The sequence below is a fragment of the Balaenoptera acutorostrata genome, chromosome 12, assembly GCF_949987535.1.
Source record: "Balaenoptera acutorostrata chromosome 12, mBalAcu1.1, whole genome shotgun sequence".
In the NCBI taxonomy this organism is placed as follows: Eukaryota; Metazoa; Chordata; class Mammalia; order Artiodactyla; family Balaenopteridae; genus Balaenoptera; species Balaenoptera acutorostrata.
Window position 1 is genome coordinate 19,794,154 of NC_080075.1, and position 14,637 is coordinate 19,808,790.

The following is a 14,637-nucleotide window of genomic DNA, read 5'->3' on the forward strand; positions in this document are numbered from 1 at the left end:
AGTGCTTTCCCAAGAGATGTCCCGTAGACTTCGGGGAGACTTTGTACCTTTATTATCCCACGTTTGGCTGTTTTTTGGTAACATTTTGCATAAAGTCTCCATTTATCATTCTTCCCAATTTGGTTGAAGACTTTTCCAATCTCAAGTAACACATATTCTTTTGTTAGATGTAATCCGAACTTGGAAGCATCAAAATGATCTAACTGTTGAACATCTAGAACGATCCAGGTCAATGTAGTTTGAGAGGGAATCCATCCTTGGAAGTCCACTCAAAAGCATTTTGACACAGTTGGATACCGCATGTGTGATCTACCTCTAAGGGCTGTTTTCCATGTACGTGTGTGTGATAGTTACGTTTGCACAAAAGGCCTTTTGGTCAACTATACTAAGTGACCCTATACATAAAGCTATTCTCTTTGGGCCCTAGCATCTCACTTTTTGAACCAAAGGATTTGGCTTTAATGGTCTCCCTAACCACTTTCAGCTGTTACCTGGCAATGATATTTGAAAAAGCACAGGCAGAATAGGGCTCCAAGTATATCTCCTGCAGAAGAAAATAAGCCAACTGTTGAACTTTCCTGGGCTAACTCTGCCTTGACTTTCTCTAGCTCATTCTACCTTCAGCTGTTTTAAAATATAACCTTGGCAATCAACTATGATCTTGGTAGTATTTTAGTATATAAGAAATTGCTGGGAGCCACAGAATAACTTGAATTCTCCTGGCCAGAATCTTTTCCTGGATCTCAGGACATGTTTTATCTGCTCAGTATTTTGACAGTTCTTAAATCCAAACTCTCTTCCCAGATAACAAGGAGGCTGCATAAATCAGAACACAGTTCTCTCTGTTTTTCCCAGCATGCAGAATTCACTCTTAATGAGCAAATTCTCTTGGGGGAGGGAATAGCTTGACATAATTGACACCAACACTAGGACAAAGTTGTGTCCTAGAAGCTGTCTTGGAATTCAAATGAGAAGACATGTTTTCTAACCAAGAGTTGGCTGCTTGCCAACTGTGAAACTGAGTTTTTCTTCTCTGGAATGGAAAAGTTCTCATCGCCTTGCCTCAAAGAACTATACAACATGGGGCTCAACGAATGGTTTGTAAACATGGAAGTGTTCTATAAACATGAGAGGTAGATTTTTTTCTTTTTTTCCCTTTTCTTTTTCAGTTTCCCCAATTATGTTCTCTAGAATAGTGGTTTGCAAGGTTTCAGTCAATGGAGATTTATAGTCTTCATTCTTTGAAATGGTCATCCTTATTAAGGCTTGAATAATCGTATATAGGCAAAGGAAGGCTTTTATTCCTCCCAGGAATTGTTTTCCCTTAACGTTGGTCTGGGAAGTGCTGTCATCAAGAAAAGTCCTAATCAGATGAAGTAGTGAGAGCCCATCTATAAGAGGAAGGAATTCATGATAAAAATAAATAAATAAACATAAGAAATGCAACTTGATTACATCAAAGTCAAGCCTACAAGCTTAATCTACCAAAATCTAGCTCAGTGGTAGACATGAAGTAAGTGTGGTGTTTGAAGAGTACTAAACAGTAAGCCAAATAAAAAGATGATCAAAGGTGAACTCTGTCATTGGGAAGCTCTGAGAGCAACCAGGACGGTTAACACACGAAAACACAAGATATGCAGTAGTTATAATATTATTTATACAGATTTATATGATGTAATATAAGAGAAATGTGACAAACATTATGAAAGCAGAAAAGAATAACTGATTGGCTCTGCCCACAGAAATTAGACACACATTCACCAAGGGTCAGTCATTCCTTGTGAGAAATAAAATATTGCCTGCTATATCAGTAAACAAAGGATGTCATAGTCATCAGCAATTGCAACCACCTCCTAAGGTGAGCTGGTGAGCCCTGAGGGAACTCGGGAAGGAAACAAAGAATACCTGCCATCTAGCAGCCATCAGACTACAGACATTCCCAATGGTGGGCCCTGAGGAAACTCAGGATGTGAAAACACAGCATACTGGCCCCAGATAGCGGAGGTGCATATCAAAGAAATTATTTCAGTGGGCCCAGACTCTTGCATCTTCCCATACATAGAAAAGTGCTAAATTCCTTCACTTGAGATATCTAGTTTTCTTTTATTGATAGTAATTTTTTCTCCTACTACCCATCCTTTGTTGCAAAACTCCTATATATCCTAACTCTCTCCTTGCCTCCTCAGAGCAGTTTTCTCAGGGTCACTTGAGATGCTGCCTCCTCGGCTTGAAGTCCTCAGGAATGTCCTCCAAATAAAACATAATTCTCAACCTTTAGGTTGTGAATATTTTTTTTAGTTTACACTTGGACCAGCTGTGGGTCACCTAATGGTGACCTCAAAAGGCTGACTGCAGCTTCCCATATACCCTCATGCCATTCAGTTCTCTTTCTCTCCAGATAGGAAAAGGAAAGAACAAATACTGGATGAGATTTTGGATGGTAGCATTTGGAATAAGTTTACAAAGAAACTCTCTTCTTATATGTTGGAAAAAATGTAAGTCCCAGATTCAGCTAACCTAGTGTGTCCTTGAGGATGTACATGTTCTCAGCAAGCTATTCCTATTACTTACAAGAAATCTCACAGGGACAGCTACACTCCTTCCAGTTATCACTTCTGATCAGAGTGCCTAACTGTCCATTGATTTGCTGACAGCTTGTAATAAAAATTTAAAAATCTACCACATGTCTTGAAAGGGAAAAAATATCGACATTATATCTTTATCTTTTTCAGGCTTGAAGGGGATACATTTAAAAAATATAAACTTTAGACACCAATGAGCACTACAAGGTCATAGTTTGGCTGCTTATGCATGTGTTGTGAGATTAATAAGGAGAACTCATCCACAAAAATCTCTATGACCAAAAGAAAATCGAAAATAATTGCCTATGACAACGCATTGTAGTTCAGTTCTTTAAGTTAAATGTTGCCACTCTCAACTCTTTTTTCATTTTAAAGTGCAAGACGGGAAGAAAGAATGTTTTGATTACATATTCTAAAGGGAATAAACTTATTTGCTCACCTAACATTTATAATCAGAGAGAACCCTCTCTGTATTATAGGTTCCATGACAGTCCAGAAGCTTACCTTTATTCCCCTCTCTGTTTACTTTCACCGGAACCCTGGATGCAGTCTGCATTTTAATAGGCACCTAAAATATGCATAGTATGAATAAATAAATGCAGGTATTATCGATGGCATGCACAAGAATGTTCATAATAGCAAACTTTTTAAAAAACAGAGAAACCTCCCAAATACCCGTCAACAGAAGAATAGATAAATGAACTGTATTATACTGACACAGTGGAATATTATACAACATTCACAACAAATCATAGACACACATGACAATATGGATAAATCTCAACAATGTGATACAAAAAGGTAAATTTCAAAAGATTACATATAGTCTAATATCCTCTTGGTAAGGTTAAAAGAACTAAAGTAAAAAATAAATAATTTTAGGGACACATAGGTATGCAATTAGAAATTATGTACATAAAAATGATATTAGGTACAAAGAAATATAAGAGAAAGATGAACATAGGCTTTGGGGTGATTGTTCTCTCAGATAGGGAGGGGCCTGGGGGATAAGCTGCTGAAGGAGCATCACAAGGCTATATATTTAAAGATTTTTATAAAGTTGTAAGCTTTTGTTTTGAGTGGTGAGTTATAACAACCAATTAATTAAAAACATAAATAAATGTGCATGGTGAGAATGCGTCATGAACCAAAGACTATAACTAATTTAATTATGTGACCTGAGGTAAGGTAATCTCACACACACACATACACACACACACGCATACACATGCACATGCACACACAAAGAATGGTGATTGGATGGTGGACAGACAGCATGGATGCATGAATTCATGCATGAATAATGCATGAATTTCCCTTACAATATGAGGGGAAAAGGGATGTCACCAAAATTGGGCAGTGGGGTGAGGCGAGGTAATAAAAAGTGGAGGGGGAGAGAATCATACTCCATGGGGCTGCTGATTCCTTCAGAAACTTGATTTCAGTAAACCAGAGCCATGGTCAGAGACCTTGAAGAGAAGTCATATTGTTAAGCATATTCAATTTCCATTATATTAATCTCCAAATATTATGCTTCATAAATCCTCCAAGATCATATAAATTTATATATTCAACAACAAAAAAGAAGATACCTAGTGGGGTATACAAGGAACAAATATAAAAAAACTATATCTTTAAGAAAAATATAAGCCAGTAGTTAGTACTAGACAGAGAATCAAAGCAGAGTAATATAATAGGGAATGACCACATCATGACATCTTTATGTGTAAATTTCTTTTTCTCAACCATTTTTTCCAACCATTTCTTTTCATTTTCTTACTGTTCTCTTATAGTCTAGTTCTATAATAATCATAGGAATGTGGAAATATTGGTTTTGCCAGATTCCACATTTCCAAGGAGACAAGAAATTAATTCATGGTTCAATATTTTCCCACTAAAACTGAATTCAAAATACTACTGCACTGAATTTTAACTAGAACCTCCTTAGCCAGTCTGAACCTAGAATGATTGTCTTCTGGTGTAAATGTGAGATTTGGAGTAGTATTTTGGGGTCAGGAACACTGCAGGCATCCCTCTTTCAAAGAACATTTTATATCTATTCCTTCCCTGGAAGACAAATATCCTCAGTAAATATTTTACCTAGAGTTTTAAAAAGGAAAGTGTAAAAATTCCACCATTAGGTTTGTCTTTATTTTTCCTACTCAGTCTCAATTTTCCTGATGTATTACTGAACTTAAAAACAAAACAAAACAAAACAAAAAACAGGTTTTCATAGGTATTTAGGATTGATACAATAAAAAATAATTAATAGTTGTGCAAGGTCTAAACAGAGTTCATCCTTCAATTTCCAGACACAATCAAGTAGGAGTGACTGTCACATCCAATCCAACACTCTCTTTGAGCAGAATTTAAGCTAGACTCCAGCACCAAATATTCTCTAGCTGACTCTAAAAGGCTGCAGGGAATGGCACCTCAAATGCCTGCCTAATCAGGCTGTTTTTCAATCTAACAGTTGTTATCTTTTTCGGTTTTTATTTCCCTATTTCTTCTTTAAGCCACATTTCCTTTCATTGCCTTAAAGTGATTGCACTGATGGTATCAGGCTTTCTGTGGTAGTAAATAGGGTATCATCTCAGGTTACTTTGGTCTTGTGGATACACACTTGCCTATTTATTTCACTGCCCTGCTTCCTCCACCCTGACGTTTCCTAGCTCAGTTCTCTGATGCAACTCCTCATCCACCTTCCACAATCTGTGAACTCAAGAGTGTCATTGGTCTAGTTATAACTGTGCTTGAAATGATCCATCAACTGTCTCAGCCTCATTTCTGACCAGCAATCTAGAGTTCCATCCATATTATCTGCAGTCTTCATTACTGACCAGTCCTGTGTATCCTGGTGCTAAACTTTGGTGCTAAACATAGGTTTCTGGGGAATCCTAGCCCTTAATATGCCTAACCAGGTTATTCAGTCAGTTTTCTCCCTACTCCCTCATGCTAACATGATACAATGTATTTCTTAGTCTGGCATTAAACATTTTACAATTTGGTAAATCATAACAGATTAAAATCTCATTTCACAAGATGTATCAAAATGAAAGTTTCTCTCTAGCCAGGTTAGACTCATCAGCTCCAAAACCACATTATAATTTCCTTTCTTTGTTTAGACTGTTCCTTTATCTAGAACACTTTTGACTATGGGTAGTTGAGTGTCTGGATCATGAGAATTACTGAAGAAATACTTGTTGGTTTACTCCTGTGTTCTGGTTCAATAATATATTGAATATATTATTGGTTCAATAATATATTTAACTATATATATGTATAACTTAATCACTTTGCTATACAGTAGAAATTAACACCACATTGTAAATCAACCACCACATTGTAAATCAACTATACTTCAATAAAATAAAAATTTTAAAAAGATATATATTTAACATTGATTATGTGTTAGGCACAAGGATACAACAGTGAACCAAAGTCCTTCTTTTTAAGGAATGTATACCCAGGGGAAAGAGACAATTAAAAACAAGTTTACAATGTGTCAGATGGCTATAAGTAAAATGGATCAGGCTAGAGGTGGGAGAAAAAGGAAGAGAGTATTATTTTAGATAGAAAGGCCAAAGTTCTATAATGAGGGGAAACAAGCAGAGACATGAAGGATATAGAGGAGTGAGCATATAAAAATACAAGGGTAGAGCTTTCCAGACAAGAGAAAAGTAATGGAAAGGCCCTGAGATGAGTGGTCATTGTACTTGATAACAACAAGGAGGAGAATGAGGAGTGAGAAGAAGGGTTGTTTTTTGGGGAACCAGCTATTGTAGCCCAAAGAGTCATGTGGCAAAAAGGATGTTCCCCTCTGCATACCACCTCTTAGGAAAGACAGGTGGATATTTGCTGAGGAAGAAAGAAAGAAAGAAAGAAAGAAAGAAAGAAAGAAAGAAAGAAAGAAAGAAAGAAAGAGAGAGAAAGGAAGGAAGGAAGGAAGAAAGAAAAAGAAAGAAAGAAAGAAAGAAAGAAAAAGAAAGAAAGAAAGAAAGAAAGAAAGAAAGAAAGAAAAAGGAAAGAAAAAAAGGAAAGAAACTGGGAAAGAAGAAGGGGAGGAAGGAAGGGTGGGAGGGAGGAAGGAAGAAAGAGAGGAAGGAAGGAAGGAAGGAAGAAAGAAAGAAAGAAAGAAAGAAAGAAAAAGAAAGAAAGAAAGAAAGAAAGAAAAAGAAAGAAAGAAAGAAAGAAAGAAAGAAAGAAAGAAAGAAAGAAAGAAAGAAAAAGGAAAGAAAAAAAGGAAAGAAACTGGGAAAGAAGAAGGGGAGGAAGGAAGGGTGGGAGGGAGGAAGGAAGAAAGAGAGGAAGGAAGGAAGGAAGGAAGAAAGAAAGAAAGAAAGAAAGAAAGAAAAAGAAAGAAAGAAAGAAAGAAAAAGAAAGAAAGAAAGAAAGAAAGAAAGAAAGAAAGAAAGAAAGAAAGAAAGAAAGAAAGAAAAAGGAAAGAAAAAAAGGAAAGAAACTGGGAAAGAAGAAGGGGAGGAAGGAAGGGTGGGAGGGAGGAAGGAAGAAAGAGAGGAAGGAAGGAAGGAAGGAAGGAAAGAAGGGAGGAAGGAAGGATTCAGGGGAGAAGGGAAAGAAGGAAAGAAGAAAAGGAAGCAAGCAAGAAAAAAAGAAAGAAAAAAATTAGTTTGCCCTCATGTATAAGTGATTACCTAAATGAACCTAACATTTTTGTCACAATCTTTACCTGCCAACTCTTAAAAACTCTTCACATTGCTTCCTCGCTTCTGGCATTTAGTTATTTTATGATATAACCATTATTTTTTGTATTCCAGAATTTAACTAAGATATGTGTAAGCTAATATTGTCTGGCATGCAGTGAATATTTTAGCTCAGGGGATATTAACTCATATTATTAACATGATAACAGTATTTTCTTTTCACTTTTCTTCAATTTGGAAAATTTTTATTATATAGGTATATGTTGTTCCACTAAATCCATCTACCACATCCCTTTTTAATTTTTTTTATTGAGGTGAAATAACTGTAACATAAAATCAATCATTTGAAAGGGAACAATTCAGTGGTATTTAGTTTATCACAACATTATGAAACCACCATCTGTAGTTCCAAAATATTTTCATCACCCAGAAATAAAACCTCATAACATTAAGTAGCTGTTCCCCATCCCCCCATTTCCATAGTCCCTGGTAAGCACCAATCTGTTTTCTGCCTCTCGGGATTTAGCTATTCTGACTATTTCATACAAATGGAATCATACAATATGTGATCTTTTGTATCTGATTTCTTTCACTTAGCATAGTATTCTTGAAGTTTATGCAAGATATAGCATGTACCAGCATATCATTCCTTTTTTTAATGATTGAATAATATTGCATTGTGTGTATATAACATAATTTCTTCATCCAGTCATCCCTTGATGAACATTTCATTGTTTTAATCTTTTGATTATTGTGAACAGTGCTTCTTTGAACAATCAGGTACAAGCGTTTATTTGAGTACCTGTTTTTATTTTGAGGGGTATATACTTCGGAGTAGAATGACTGCATCTCATGATAATTCTGTATTTAACTTTTTGAGGAACTGCTAAAATATTTCCACAGTGGCTACACCATTTTACATTCTTGTTAACAGTGTAATAGAAGGGTTTCAATTTTGCGACATCTTCACCAATACTTGTTATTTTCCATCTTTTAAAAATCATGATTATTATAGCAATCCTAGTGTCTGTGAAGTGGTATCTCAGTGTAGTTTTAATTTGCTTTTCCCTGGTGACTAATAATGTTGAGCATATTTTCATGCAGTTATTGGCCATTTGTATATCTTTTTTTAGAGAAATGTCTATTCAAGTCCTTTGATCATTTTTAAATTGAGCTGCTTGTCTTTTTGTTGTTGAATTGTAAGTGTCTTTTATATATGCTCTGTGGTACACCATTATCAGATACATGCTTTGCAAATATTTTCTCCCGTTCTGTATATACTCTTTTTTTTTTTTATCTAATTTTTATTTTGTTACTAGAATTTTTGATGTTACATCTAAAAATCCATTGCCAAATCCAAGGCCATGAAGATTTACTCCCATGTTTTCTTTTAAGCAATTGTGATTTTAGCCCTTAAATTTATGTCCATAATCCATTTAGATTTTATATTTGTATATGTTGTGAGGTAGGAGTAAAACTTTATTATTTTGCAGATGGGCATGCAGTTGTTCCAGCATGATTTGTTAAGGAGACTATTCTTTCCCTGATTTGTCTTGGCACTCTTGTTGAGCATCAGTTAAACATAGATGTGTGATTTTATTTATGGACTCTCATTTTCAATCTATTAGTCTGTATGTCTACCTTACCCCAGTACTACACTGTTTTGATTGCAGTAGCTTTTTAGTACGTTTAAAAATAAGTGTAAGTTTATTCTTATTTTTCAATATGGTCTTGGCTATTCAGGGTCCCTTGCAATGCCTTATGAATTGGAAGATTGGCTTTTCAATTTCTGCAAAAAGGGCCATTGGAATTTTGATAGGGGTTACATTAAGTCTGTAGATCACTTTCAGTAGTACTGATAAATAGCAATATTAAATCTTCCAATCCATGAGAATGGGCTACTTTTCCATTTGTTTAGGTTTTCTTTAATTTCTTTCAGCAATATTTTATAGTTTTCAGTATATATGTACTTTATCTTCATGGTTAAATTTACTACTAAGTATTTTTTTCAATGCTATTTTAAATGAAATTATTTTCTTAGTTTCTTTTTAGGATTGTTCCTTGTTGATATATAGAAACACAACTGCTTTTTGTGTCTTGATCATGTACACTGCAACTTTGCTGAATTTGTTCATTAGCTCTAGCAGATTTCTTGTGGATTCTTATGGATTTGTATATATAGAATCATGTCATCTTCAAATAGATTTTTGCTTTTTCCTTTCCAATTTGGATGTGTTTTATTTATTTTTCTTACCTAATTGTTCTGTCTAGTATTTCTGATACAACATTGAATTGCATTGGTGAAATATGTGCATCCTTGCCATGTTCCTGATCTTAAAAATTTTAGACTTTCACAATTGACTATAATGTTGGCTGTAGACTTTTCATAAAAGTCCTTTGTAATGAGTGCTTTAACTATGGAAGGATGTTGGATTTTGTCATATGCTTTTTTCTGAGCCAATAGAGATGATCATGTGAGTTTTTTCTTCATTCTAAAATGGGGGCAGGGTATTACACTGATTGATTTGCTTATGTTGAACCACCCTTGCATTTCTAAAATAAAACTATATTTATAAAGGTATTGGTCTTTAGTTTTCTTTTATTGTGGAGGAGTCTTTATCTGGCTTTGTTATTAAGGTGATTCTGGCCTCATAGAATGAGTTATAAATTGTTTCCTCCTCTCTGATTTTTTGGAAGGGCTTTAGATAGATTGATGTTAATTCCCCTTTAAAACTTTAATAGAATTTGCCACTGAAGCCATCTGGTCTTGGATTTTCCTCTGTTGCGAGATTTTGATTGCTAATTTAATCTCTTTACTTGAAATAGACCTGGTGAGATTTTCTATTTCTTCTTGAGCTATTTTAGGTAATTTGTGCTCCCAGGAATTTGTTCATTTCATCTAGATTATCTAATTTGCTGGTCTGCAATCATCTGTAGCATTCTCTTGTAATCATTTTTACTTCCAATAGTAATCTCCCCACTTTTATTTCTGTTTTCTTATTTGTGTCTTCTCTCATTTTTAGTCATTTTAGCTAAAGATTTTTAAATTTTGTTGATATTTTCAAAAAACCAAACTTTGATTTCATTAAATCTATTGTTTTTCTATTTCATTAATTTCTAACTTTGTCTCTCCTTTTGCTAGCTTTGGGTTTAGTTTACTATTCTTTTTTCTAGTTCCTTAAATATAAAGTGAGGCTATTAATTTGAGAACTTTCTTATTTTTTAATGTAGGTATTTAATCTATAAATTTCCCTTTGAGTACTGCCTTCACTGTATTCCATAATTTTAGTATGCTGTGTTTTCATTTTCATTTATTTCAAAGTTAGATTTCAAATTCCACTGTGATTTCTTCTTTAGCCTATTGGTTGTTTAAGAATGTATCATTTAATTTCTACATATTAGTGAATTTATTTCTGTTATTGATTTTTAGCTTCATTCCATTTTGGTCAGAAAAGATACTTTGTATGATTTCAATCTTTTTAAACATACTGAGACATTTTGTTGTATAATATATGGTTTATACTGGAGAATATTCCTTGTGTACTTGAGAATAATGTGTATTCTGCTCTTTTGAGTCAAGTATTCTATATGTCTGTTAGGTCTAGTCAGTTTATAGTGTTGTTCAAGTTCTATATTTCCTCACTGATCTACTCTTTAGATTTTCTATCCATTACTGAAAGTGGAGTATGGAAGTTTCAACTATTATTTTAGAGTTGTCTGTTCTTCTCTTTAATGTTGTCAATGTTTGCTTCATATATTTGGGGCCTTTTGTTTGTTACTCATATGTTATAATTGTTGTATATTCTTGATGAACTGACCCTTTCATCAATATATAATGCCCTCCTTTCTCCCTTATCATTTATCAGAGCTCTTAGCATATTAATGATAGTTGTTTTAAATTTCCAGTCTGATAACTCCAACATCCCTACCACATTTGAGTCTAGTTCTGAAAGCTGCTCTGTCTCTTCAAACTGTGTTTTTTTTACCTTTTAATATGCTTTGCAATTTTTTTCTTGATAGCCAGACATAATGTATGAGGTAAAATGAACACAGGAAATAGGCATTTAGTAATGTTAGTTATGTGATTGTAAGGTGTGGGGGAGGAGAAGTATTCTATAGCCCTACGACTAGGTCTCAGTCTTTTAGAGAGCCTATGCCATTGTACTGTGGACTTCACAAGCACTTCTCAGTTTTTAACTTCTGTAGGTAGCGTAGAATGGCTAGAAAGGGCTGGAGTTTGATATTTCCCTTCCCGCACATGGAAGGCTAGAGTGAGCTGGAGTTGGGTATTTCCCTTCCTCCAGTCAGTTAAGCTTGGATAAATCCCAACTAATTTAGTTTCTGATAAATTTTCTCTTGAGGGCCGTCCTGGTTAATGATAGAATATTCTGCACATTTCAAAATGGCTCATTTCCCCTTGTCCTGCTGGAAGCACAAGAGGCTTTTTTACAATATTTTTTGTGAGAATGTTGTTGAGCTCCTGGAGTTAAAACTCACAAAAGTTTAAGAGTCCCCCTATGACTGGGTAGCCTTGGAATTTTTACCTCTCAGACTTGTCCACTCTGTGCCTCTTACAATTCATCAATTATAGTTCAGGTTTTACTACCCAGTACTGGTTCTTGCAGAGGTTTCTGCTCAGGGGTTTCTGCTCCAGTAAGCTGTGAAAATCTCTATTCACTTGTCTGTCTCTCCAAATTTGGAGACATTGGTTTGCCCTGTGAACTCACTTCTTTGATGGATCTTACAAGAATTGTTGATTTTTCAATTTATTCAGCTTTTTACTTTCTTACTGAGATAGAGGGACAACTTCCAAGCATGTTACATGCTGGACCAGAAACCAGAAGTCCTCTTTTGTTTCTAGTAACAGTTTTTGACTTAAAGTCTATTTTGACTGATATTAATATAATCATTCCAGCTCTCTTTTGGTTGCTATTTGCATGGAATATAATATTCCATCCTTTCACTTTCAACCTACTTCTGTTCTTGGATCGAAAGTGAGTCTCTACAAAGACAGCATATAGTTGGATCACGTCTTTAAATTCATTCGCCAAACTTTGCCTTTTGTTTGAAGAGTTTAATTCTTTTACTTTTTTTTTTTTAATTTTTATTTATTTATTTATTTATTTATGGCTGTGTTGGGTCTTCGTTTCTGTGTGAGGGCTTTCTCTAGTTGTGGCAAGTAGGGGCCATTCTTCATCGCGGTGCGCAGGCCTCTCACTATCGCGGCCTCTCTTGTTGCGGAGCACAGGCTCCAGATGCGCAGGCTCAGTAATTGTGGCTCACGGGCCTAGTCTCTCCGCAGCATGTGGGATCTTCCCAGACCAGGGTTCGAACCTGTGTGCCCTGTATTGGCAGGCAGATTCTCAACCACTGCGCCACCAGGGAAGCCCCCAATTCTTTTACTTTTAAATTATTTTTCTACAAGGAATGATTTACTTCTGCCCTTTTTCTGTGTTATATATTTTTTGTTCCTTATTTCTGTATTCTTTAATGTATTCTTTGGTGTTTAATTCTTTTTCGTGTTCCATTTTGATTCTCTTATTCTCGTAATGTATATTTTTTAGATATGTTCTTAGTCATGATCATAAGGATTACAATTAACATCTTAAATTATAAAAATCTAGTTTGAATTCATATCACCTAAATGACAATAACATGCAAAACTCTGTTCTTACCATCACCCATCCCTTTATGTTGCTTATTTTCACAAATTATATCTTTATACATTGTATGTTAATTAACATAGATATATAATTATCATTTTATGTACTTGTCTTTTATCATATAGGAAATAAAAGAGAAGTTAGAAGTCAAAAATACAATAACACTGCTTTTTACATTTACCTATATAGTTATTTTTATGGGAGTACTTTTTTCTCCATGGCTTCCAATTACTGTCTGGTGACATTTTGTCTCAGCTTGAAAGACTCCCTTCAGCATTTCTCATAGGGTAGGTCTATTAGGGGCAAACTTCCTAAGCATTTGTTTATCTGGAAATGTCTTAATTTATCCTTCATTTTTGAAGCCAGCAGAGTTTTGCCAGGTATGGACTCCTTGGTGGACAGTTTTTTCATTTAGCACTTTAAAAATGCTATTTCTCTCCCTTCTGGCCCCCATGGTTTCTAATAACACTACCTCTGTTAATTTTATTGAGGACCACTTTTACATAATTAGTCAGCTCTCTTTTGCTACTTTCAAGATTCACTCTTTGTCTTTAGCTTTTAACAATTTGATTATAACATGTTTGTGTGTAGATGTCTTTAAGTTTGTCCTTCTTGGAATTCATTGAATATCTTAAATTTGTATGTTCATCACTTTTTGGTCAATTTTGGGTAGTTTTGTGGTCATTATTTCTTAAAATATCCTTTCTGCCCTTTTTCTTTCTCCACTCTTGGGATAACTGTAATGCATATTTTGGTATGCTTATGGTGTCCCACAAGTCTCATTTTTCTTTATTCTTTTCTCTTTTTGCTCCTCAGATTAGATAACTTCAATTGAATATAGGTTCAACACTCAAGTTCACTGGTTCTTTCTTTAGCCTGCTCAAATCTATTAAAATGTAGTGAGTTTTTCATTTCAGGTATTATTCTTTGAAGCTCCAGTATTTCTGTTTGGGTTCCTTTATAAATTTTAACTCTTTATTGATATTCTCTGTTTGTTCTTACATTGTTCTCCTGGCTTCTTTTAACTCTTTGAGCATATATATTAATGATAGTTGATTTAAAGCCTTTGTCTAGTAAATGTCTGGGCTCTGTCAGGGCCAATTTCTGTTAACTTCTTCAGTGAATGGGCTATAATTTCTTGTTTATTTATGTGCTTTGTATTTTGTTATTGCTGTTGAAAGATGGACATTTGCATAGTGTAATATGTATATAATTCTAGAAATCAGATTCTTTACTCTCCTCAGGGTGTTTTTGTTGCTTGATATGGGTTGTAGCTCTTTCTTGTTTAATGATTTTTCTAAACTACAGTTGATTCTTGAAAAACGTGGGGGTTAATTTGCATATAACTTATAGAGGACTCTCTGCATCCATGATTCCTCCACATCCATGGATTCAACCAACCAGAGACCATGTAGTACTGTAGTATTTACTATTGAAAAATATTCACAGTGGGTCCATAGCAATTAAAACCCTCATTGTTCAAGGGTCACCAGTATTTTTGTAGTCTCTATTCTTTGTCACATGAGGTCTCTGCAGTCTCTTTTCCTTTAGCGATGCTCAGTGTTTTGGAAGAGAGAGAGAAATAACCTCCCAATTCATCACACTGCGCTGGAGTACTGCTTCAAATTAGCCAGGTAGTTTACAATTCTGCCTTAGCTTTCCCTTCTTGCTTGCACTGAGGCTAGGGATCAGGATCACTAGAGGTGAAAGCATAGGGTCTTCTCAGAT